We start from the raw sequence: 8,032 nt of genomic DNA on the forward strand, positions 1-8,032 counted from the left end.
GAGTGGAAGCGGAGAGATCGCACCAGATGCCAATTCTAGATGTTATCACACGTCACTGCAGCAGCAGGTGAATCCACTTTGTCCAAAAGGGATCTATTCCATTCAATTGCAAATGATCTAGATAAGACAGAGAACTGCAGCACGGGGACATAGCCGAGTTGGTCAGGTTGAGTGGTGATGAGTTTGCTATTTGGATGAATAAAGAAAGTCAAAAGTGTGAAAGATAAAAAACAAAAGGAGGAAGTGTGAAAAGTGAATGGGCCAAATTGAGGTGCATATGAAGACGTATGCTTTCTTCCAATTCATTAAATCGGGCTAATATGAATCAGGTGAATTGAGTTCTGCTTTTGGAAACTGGGTTAAGAAGGGGTGCACCGTTCCTGGAGGTACTGCAATACCAGGTCAATGCGTGGAGTGGACAGAGCAAGCTCTTTTTCCATCTCCCTGTTCTAAAAATCCATTTAATATATGGTCCCCAGATAGGGGACGTATCAGATATTAAACTGATAAGAACAGATACTACACTTGATCTTAGCCAAAAGGCCGAGAAGCGATAACCAGAATTGGTTTGGGCCTCGAGTGGCACCCTGGCCTATGCCGGACACATCTTAGGGAGAGAGAGCGAGAGGGAGACAAACCCACGCCTACACAAGACATTTTGTCACCCAAGCCAACCCTTGAAAAGGCTGCTTTGCAGAGCCAAAACAAGAAGAATGGTGCGTTTTGCAGCCGCCGCCCACTGCAATGAATCTGAATAACTCCTCCTTTAGGGCGCAAGCAACTCCCCTCCCCCTTGCAGTCTTTCCAATTCACGATACAAAAAGACGGACAGGACAGGTTGCCTGACTTTCCGTCACTGCCACCCTTTGCCATCCTTACCCGTAGAAAGCCCTTTCATCATCCCCAAACCCTAATCTTTTCCCTTTCCTTCCCAGCCCCCAAACCCTGCCCTCTGTACCTTTCTCACCACCCGCTTCCCTTCTCCTGTCATCCCCCTACCACCCGGGAAAAAAAGAGATTGCCCCCTCCTTCCACTAGCCCACCCTCCCACCCAAAGAACAACTTCTTCTGCGCAGCTTGTTTTCTAGGCAGCAGCGCTATTGTGATGTCATCGGGGGGCATTGTGACAAGCCGCCAGTGTTCCGTCTCTTCATGTTGTGCACAGTTCAAACGGAAAATACATCAACAGGCAGACTACAGAAAAGCTTACTATCAAAGGTTAGAGGGGGGCTTTCTCAGAGGGCTTTTTACAGTTTTTCTATTCCCAATTAGCCGTTTAAGTGTACTTATTGAAAGTAGTAATTCTTTCATAGGCCGCCCTTTCTTAGTATTTGACGTTCCTTATATTGCGGTATGAGGCTTCGCAGTAGGTTGCAAACATTCATCACCCATGACTGTCCCCAATTGAGCTCAGAAGCTCAATGTCTATCATGACCTCTCTTTTAGAATGTCCAAGAGCAAGCAAACTATTCCTCCAGGAGAGGGCGCCAACAGACTACTAAAGAGATCATCATTACTCAAAGAAAACCCCAAAAACCAATGCATGATAGGAATAAACAGGTAACTTTCTTTGGAGTGGAAGCGGAGAGATCGCACCAGATGCCAATTCTAGATGTTATCACACCTGTGGTCACTGCAGCAGCAGGTGAATCCACTTTGTCCAAAAGGGATCTATTCCATTCAATTGCAAATGATCTAGATAAGACAGAGAACTGCAGCACGGGGACATAGCCGAGTTGGTCAGGTTGAGTGGTGATGAGTTTGCTATTTGGATGAATAAAGAAAGTCAAAAGTGTGAAAGATAAAAAACAAAAGGAGGAAGTGTGAAAAGTGAATGGGCCAAATTGAGGTGCATATGAAGACGTATGCTTTCTTCCAATTCATTAAATCGGGCTAATATGAATCAGGTGAATTGAGTTCTGCTTTTGGAAACTGGGTTAAGAAGGGGTGCACCGTTCCTGGAGGTACTGCAATACCAGGTCAATGCGTGGAGTGGACAGAGCAAGCTCTTTTTCCATCTCCCTGTTCTAAAAATCCATTTAATATATGGTCCCCAGATAGGGGACGTATCAGATATTAAACTGATAAGAACAGATACTACACTTGATCTTAGCCAAAAGGCCGAGAAGCGATAACCAGAATTGGTTTGGGCCTCGAGTGGCACCCTGGCCTATGCCGGACACATCTTAGGGAGAGAGAGCGAGAGGGAGACAAACCCACGCCTACACAAGACATTTTGTCACCCAAGCCAACCCTTGAAAAGGCTGCTTTGCAGAGCCAAAACAAGAAGAATGGTGCGTTTTGCAGCCGCCGCCCACTGCAATGAATCTGAATAACTCCTCCTTTAGGGCGCAAGCAACTCCCCTCCCCCTTGCAGTCTTTCCAATTCACGATACAAAAAGACGGACAGGACAGGTTGCCTGACTTTCCGTCACTGCCACCCTTTGCCATCCTTACCCGTAGAAAGCCCTTTCATCATCCCCAAACCCTAATCTTTTCCCTTTCCTTCCCAGCCCCCAAACCCTGCCCTCTGTACCTTTCTCACCACCCGCTTCCCTTCTCCTGTCATCCCCCTACCACCCGGGAAAAAAAGAGATTGCCCCCTCCTTCCACTAGCCCACCCTCCCACCCAAAGAACAACTTCTTCTGCGCAGCTTGTTTTCTAGGCAGCAGCGCTATTGTGATGTCATCGGGGGGCATTGTGACAAGCCGCCAGTGTTCCGTCTCTTCATGTTGTGCACAGTTCAAACGGAAAATACATCAACAGGCAGACTACAGAAAAGCTTACTATCAAAGGTTAGAGGGGGGCTTTCTCAGAGGGCTTTTTACAGTTTTTCTATTCCCAATTAGCCGTTTAAGTGTACTTATTGAAAGTAGTAATTCTTTCATAGGCCGCCCTTTCTTAGTATTTGACGTTCCTTATATTGCGGTATGAGGCTTCGCAGTAGGTTGCAAACATTCATCACCCATGACTGTCCCCAATTGAGCTCAGAAGCTCAATGTCTATCATGACCTCTCTTTTAGAATGTCCAAGAGCAAGCAAACTATTCCTCCAGGAGAGGGCGCCAACAGACTACTAAAGAGATCATCATTACTCAAAGAAAACCCCAAAAACCAATGCATGATAGGAATAAACAGGTAACTTTCTTTGGAGTGGAAGCGGAGAGATCGCACCAGATGCCAATTCTAGATGTTATCACACCTGTGGTCACTGCAGCAGCAGGTGAATCCACTTTGTCCAAAAGGGATCTATTCCATTCAATTGCAAATGATCTAGATAAGACAGAGAACTGCAGCACGGGGACATAGCCGAGTTGGTCAGGTTGAGTGGTGATGAGTTTGCTATTTGGATGAATAAAGAAAGTCAAAAGTGTGAAAGATAAAAAACAAAAGGAGGAAGTGTGAAAAGTGAATGGGCCAAATTGAGGTGCATATGAAGACGTATGCTTTCTTCCAATTCATTAAATCGGGCTAATATGAATCAGGTGAATTGAGTTCTGCTTTTGGAAACTGGGTTAAGAAGGGGTGCACCGTTCCTGGAGGTACTGCAATACCAGGTCAATGCGTGGAGTGGACAGAGCAAGCTCTTTTTCCATCTCCCTGTTCTAAAAATCCATTTAATATATGGTCCCCAGATAGGGGACGTATCAGATATTAAACTGATAAGAACAGATACTACACTTGATCTTAGCCAAAAGGCCGAGAAGCGATAACCAGAATTGGTTTGGGCCTCGAGTGGCACCCTGGCCTATGCCGGACACATCTTAGGGAGAGAGAGCGAGAGGGAGACAAACCCACGCCTACACAAGACATTTTGTCACCCAAGCCAACCCTTGAAAAGGCTGCTTTGCAGAGCCAAAACAAGAAGAATGGTGCGTTTTGCAGCCGCCGCCCACTGCAATGAATCTGAATAACTCCTCCTTTAGGGCGCAAGCAACTCCCCTCCCCCTTGCAGTCTTTCCAATTCACGATACAAAAAGACGGACAGGACAGGTTGCCTGACTTTCCGTCACTGCCACCCTTTGCCATCCTTACCCGTAGAAAGCCCTTTCATCATCCCCAAACCCTAATCTTTTCCCTTTCCTTCCCAGCCCCCAAACCCTGCCCTCTGTACCTTTCTCACCACCCGCTTCCCTTCTCCTGTCATCCCCCTACCACCCGGGAAAAAAAGAGATTGCCCCCTCCTTCCACTAGCCCACCCTCCCACCCAAAGAACAACTTCTTCTGCGCAGCTTGTTTTCTAGGCAGCAGCGCTATTGTGATGTCATCGGGGGGCATTGTGACAAGCCGCCAGTGTTCCGTCTCTTCATGTTGTGCACAGTTCAAACGGAAAATACATCAACAGGCAGACTACAGAAAAGCTTACTATCAAAGGTTAGAGGGGGGCTTTCTCAGAGGGCTTTTTACAGTTTTTCTATTCCCAATTAGCCGTTTAAGTGTACTTATTGAAAGTAGTAATTCTTTCATAGGCCGCCCTTTCTTAGTATTATGACGTTCCTTATATTGCGGTATGAGGCTTCGCAGTAGGTTGCAAACATTCATCACCCATGACTGTCCCCAATTGAGCTCAGAAGCTCAATGTCTATCATGACCTCTCTTTTAGAATGTCCAAGAGCAAGCAAACTATTCCTCCAGGAGAGGGCGCCAACAGACTACTAAAGAGATCATCATTACTCAAAGAAAACCCCAAAAACCAATGCATGATAGGAATAAACAGGTAACTTTCTTTGGAGTGGAAGCGGAGAGATCGCACCAGATGCCAATTCTAGATGTTATCACACCTGTGGTCACTGCAGCAGCAGGTGAATCCACTTTGTCCAAAAGGGATCTATTCCATTCAATTGCAAATGATCTAGATAAGACAGAGAACTGCAGCACGGGGACATAGCCGAGTTGGTCAGGTTGAGTGGTGATGAGTTTGCTATTTGGATGAATAAAGAAAGTCAAAAGTGTGAAAGATAAAAAACAAAAGGAGGAAGTGTGAAAAGTGAATGGGCCAAATTGAGGTGCATATGAAGACGTATGCTTTCTTCCAATTCATTAAATCGGGCTAATATGAATCAGGTGAATTGAGTTCTGCTTTTGGAAACTGGGTTAAGAAGGGGTGCACCGTTCCTGGAGGTACTGCAATACCAGGTCAATGCGTGGAGTGGACAGAGCAAGCTCTTTTTCCATCTCCCTGTTCTAAAAATCCATTTAATATATGGTCCCCAGATAGGGGACGTATCAGATATTAAACTGATAAGAACAGATACTACACTTGATCTTAGCCAAAAGGCCGAGAAGCGATAACCAGAATTGGTTTGGGCCTCGAGTGGCACCCTGGCCTATGCCGGACACATCTTAGGGAGAGAGAGCGAGAGGGAGACAAACCCACGCCTACACAAGACATTTTGTCACCCAAGCCAACCCTTGAAAAGGCTGCTTTGCAGAGCCAAAACAAGAAGAATGGTGCGTTTTGCAGCCGCCGCCCACTGCAATGAATCTGAATAACTCCTCCTTTAGGGCGCAAGCAACTCCCCTCCCCCTTGCAGTCTTTCCAATTCACGATACAAAAAGACGGACAGGACAGGTTGCCTGACTTTCCGTCACTGCCACCCTTTGCCATCCTTACCCGTAGAAAGCCCTTTCATCATCCCCAAACCCTAATCTTTTCCCTTTCCTTCCCAGCCCCCAAACCCTGCCCTCTGTACCTTTCTCACCACCCGCTTCCCTTCTCCTGTCATCCCCCTACCACCCGGGAAAAAAAGAGATTGCCCCCTCCTTCCACTAGCCCACCCTCCCACCCAAAGAACAACTTCTTCTGCGCAGCTTGTTTTCTAGGCAGCAGCGCTATTGTGATGTCATCGGGGGGCATTGTGACAAGCCGCCAGTGTTCCGTCTCTTCATGTTGTGCACAGTTCAAACGGAAAATACATCAACAGGCAGACTACAGAAAAGCTTACTATCAAAGGTTAGAGGGGGGCTTTCTCAGAGGGCTTTTTACAGTTTTTCTATTCCCAATTAGCCGTTTAAGTGTACTTATTGAAAGTAGTAATTCTTTCATAGGCCGCCCTTTCTTAGTATTTGACGTTCCTTATATTGCGGTATGAGGCTTCGCAGTAGGTTGCAAACATTCATCACCCATGACTGTCCCCAATTGAGCTCAGAAGCTCAATGTCTATCATGACCTCTCTTTTAGAATGTCCAAGAGCAAGCAAACTATTCCTCCAGGAGAGGGCGCCAACAGACTACTAAAGAGATCATCATTACTCAAAGAAAACCCCAAAAACCAATGCATGATAGGAATAAACAGGTAACTTTCTTTGGAGTGGAAGCGGAGAGATCGCACCAGATGCCAATTCTAGATGTTATCACACCTGTGGTCACTGCAGCAGCAGGTGAATCCACTTTGTCCAAAAGGGATCTATTCCATTCAATTGCAAATGATCTAGATAAGACAGAGAACTGCAGCACGGGGACATAGCCGAGTTGGTCAGGTTGAGTGGTGATGAGTTTGCTATTTGGATGAATAAAGAAAGTCAAAAGTGTGAAAGATAAAAAACAAAAGGAGGAAGTGTGAAAAGTGAATGGGCCAAATTGAGGTGCATATGAAGACGTATGCTTTCTTCCAATTCATTAAATCGGGCTAATATGAATCAGGTGAATTGAGTTCTGCTTTTGGAAACTGGGTTAAGAAGGGGTGCACCGTTCCTGGAGGTACTGCAATACCAGGTCAATGCGTGGAGTGGACAGAGCAAGCTCTTTTTCCATCTCCCTGTTCTAAAAATCCATTTAATATATGGTCCCCAGATAGGGGACGTATCAGATATTAAACTGATAAGAACAGATACTACACTTGATCTTAGCCAAAAGGCCGAGAAGCGATAACCAGAATTGGTTTGGGCCTCGAGTGGCACCCTGGCCTATGCCGGACACATCTTAGGGAGAGAGAGCGAGAGGGAGACAAACCCACGCCTACACAAGACATTTTGTCACCCAAGCCAACCCTTGAAAAGGCTGCTTTGCAGAGCCAAAACAAGAAGAATGGTGCGTTTTGCAGCCGCCGCCCACTGCAATGAATCTGAATAACTCCTCCTTTAGGGCGCAAGCAACTCCCCTCCCCCTTGCAGTCTTTCCAATTCACGATACAAAAAGACGGACAGGACAGGTTGCCTGACTTTCCGTCACTGCCACCCTTTGCCATCCTTACCCGTAGAAAGCCCTTTCATCATCCCCAAACCCTAATCTTTTCCCTTTCCTTCCCAGCCCCCAAACCCTGCCCTCTGTACCTTTCTCACCACCCGCTTCCCTTCTCCTGTCATCCCCCTACCACCCGGGAAAAAAAGAGATTGCCCCCTCCTTCCACTAGCCCACCCTCCCACCCAAAGAACAACTTCTTCTGCGCAGCTTGTTTTCTAGGCAGCAGCGCTATTGTGATGTCATCGGGGGGCATTGTGACAAGCCGCCAGTGTTCCGTCTCTTCATGTTGTGCACAGTTCAAACGGAAAATACATCAACAGGCAGACTACAGAAAAGCTTACTATCAAAGGTTAGAGGGGGGCTTTCTCAGAGGGCTTTTTACAGTTTTTCTATTCCCAATTAGCCGTTTAAGTGTACTTATTGAAAGTAGTAATTCTTTCATAGGCCGCCCTTTCTTAGTATTTGACGTTCCTTATATTGCGGTATGAGGCTTCGCAGTAGGTTGCAAACATTCATCCCCATGACTGTCCCCAATTGAGCTCAGAAGCTCAATGTCTATCATGACCTCTCTTTTAGAATGTCCAAGAGCAAGCAAACTATTCCTCCAGGAGAGGGCGCCAACAGACTACTAAAGAGATCATCATTACTCAAAGAAAACCCCAAAAACCAATGCATGATAGGAATAAACAGGTAACTTTCTTTGGAGTGGAAGCGGAGAGATCGCACCAGATGCCAATTCTAGATGTTATCACACCTGTGGTCACTGCAGCAGCAGGTGAATCCACTTTGTCCAAAAGGGATCTATTCCATTCAATTGCAAATGATCTAGATAAGACAGAGAACTGCAGCA

The 8,032-nt window shown here is 46.3% G+C and overlaps 5 non-coding genes across 5 annotated transcripts; all 5 read right to left on the bottom strand.

The window, feature by feature from the left end:
- Nucleotides 1-364: 364 nt before the first annotated feature.
- On the bottom strand, nt 365-555 carry LOC142280916 (U2 spliceosomal RNA). The gene has a single exon (XR_012743093.1). It is a non-coding gene; the product is annotated as a U2 spliceosomal RNA (small nuclear RNA).
- Nucleotides 556-1,942: 1,387 nt separating this feature from the next.
- On the bottom strand, nt 1,943-2,133 carry LOC142280917 (U2 spliceosomal RNA). The gene has a single exon (XR_012743094.1). It is a non-coding gene; the product is annotated as a U2 spliceosomal RNA (small nuclear RNA).
- Nucleotides 2,134-3,520: 1,387 nt separating this feature from the next.
- Nucleotides 3,521-3,711, bottom strand: LOC142280919 (U2 spliceosomal RNA). Its single transcript, XR_012743096.1, has one exon. It is a non-coding gene; the product is annotated as a U2 spliceosomal RNA (small nuclear RNA).
- A 1,388-nt stretch (nt 3,712-5,099) lies between these two features.
- On the bottom strand, nt 5,100-5,290 carry LOC142280921 (U2 spliceosomal RNA). The gene has a single exon (XR_012743097.1). It is a non-coding gene; the product is annotated as a U2 spliceosomal RNA (small nuclear RNA).
- A 1,387-nt stretch (nt 5,291-6,677) lies between these two features.
- Nucleotides 6,678-6,868, bottom strand: LOC142280922 (U2 spliceosomal RNA). Its single transcript, XR_012743098.1, has one exon. It is a non-coding gene; the product is annotated as a U2 spliceosomal RNA (small nuclear RNA).
- Between the last annotated feature and the right edge of the window lie 1,164 nt (nt 6,869-8,032).

The sequence above is a fragment of the Anomaloglossus baeobatrachus genome, unplaced genomic scaffold, assembly GCF_048569485.1.
Source record: "Anomaloglossus baeobatrachus isolate aAnoBae1 unplaced genomic scaffold, aAnoBae1.hap1 Scaffold_4638, whole genome shotgun sequence".
Lineage (NCBI taxonomy): Eukaryota > Metazoa > Chordata > Amphibia > Anura > Aromobatidae > Anomaloglossus > Anomaloglossus baeobatrachus.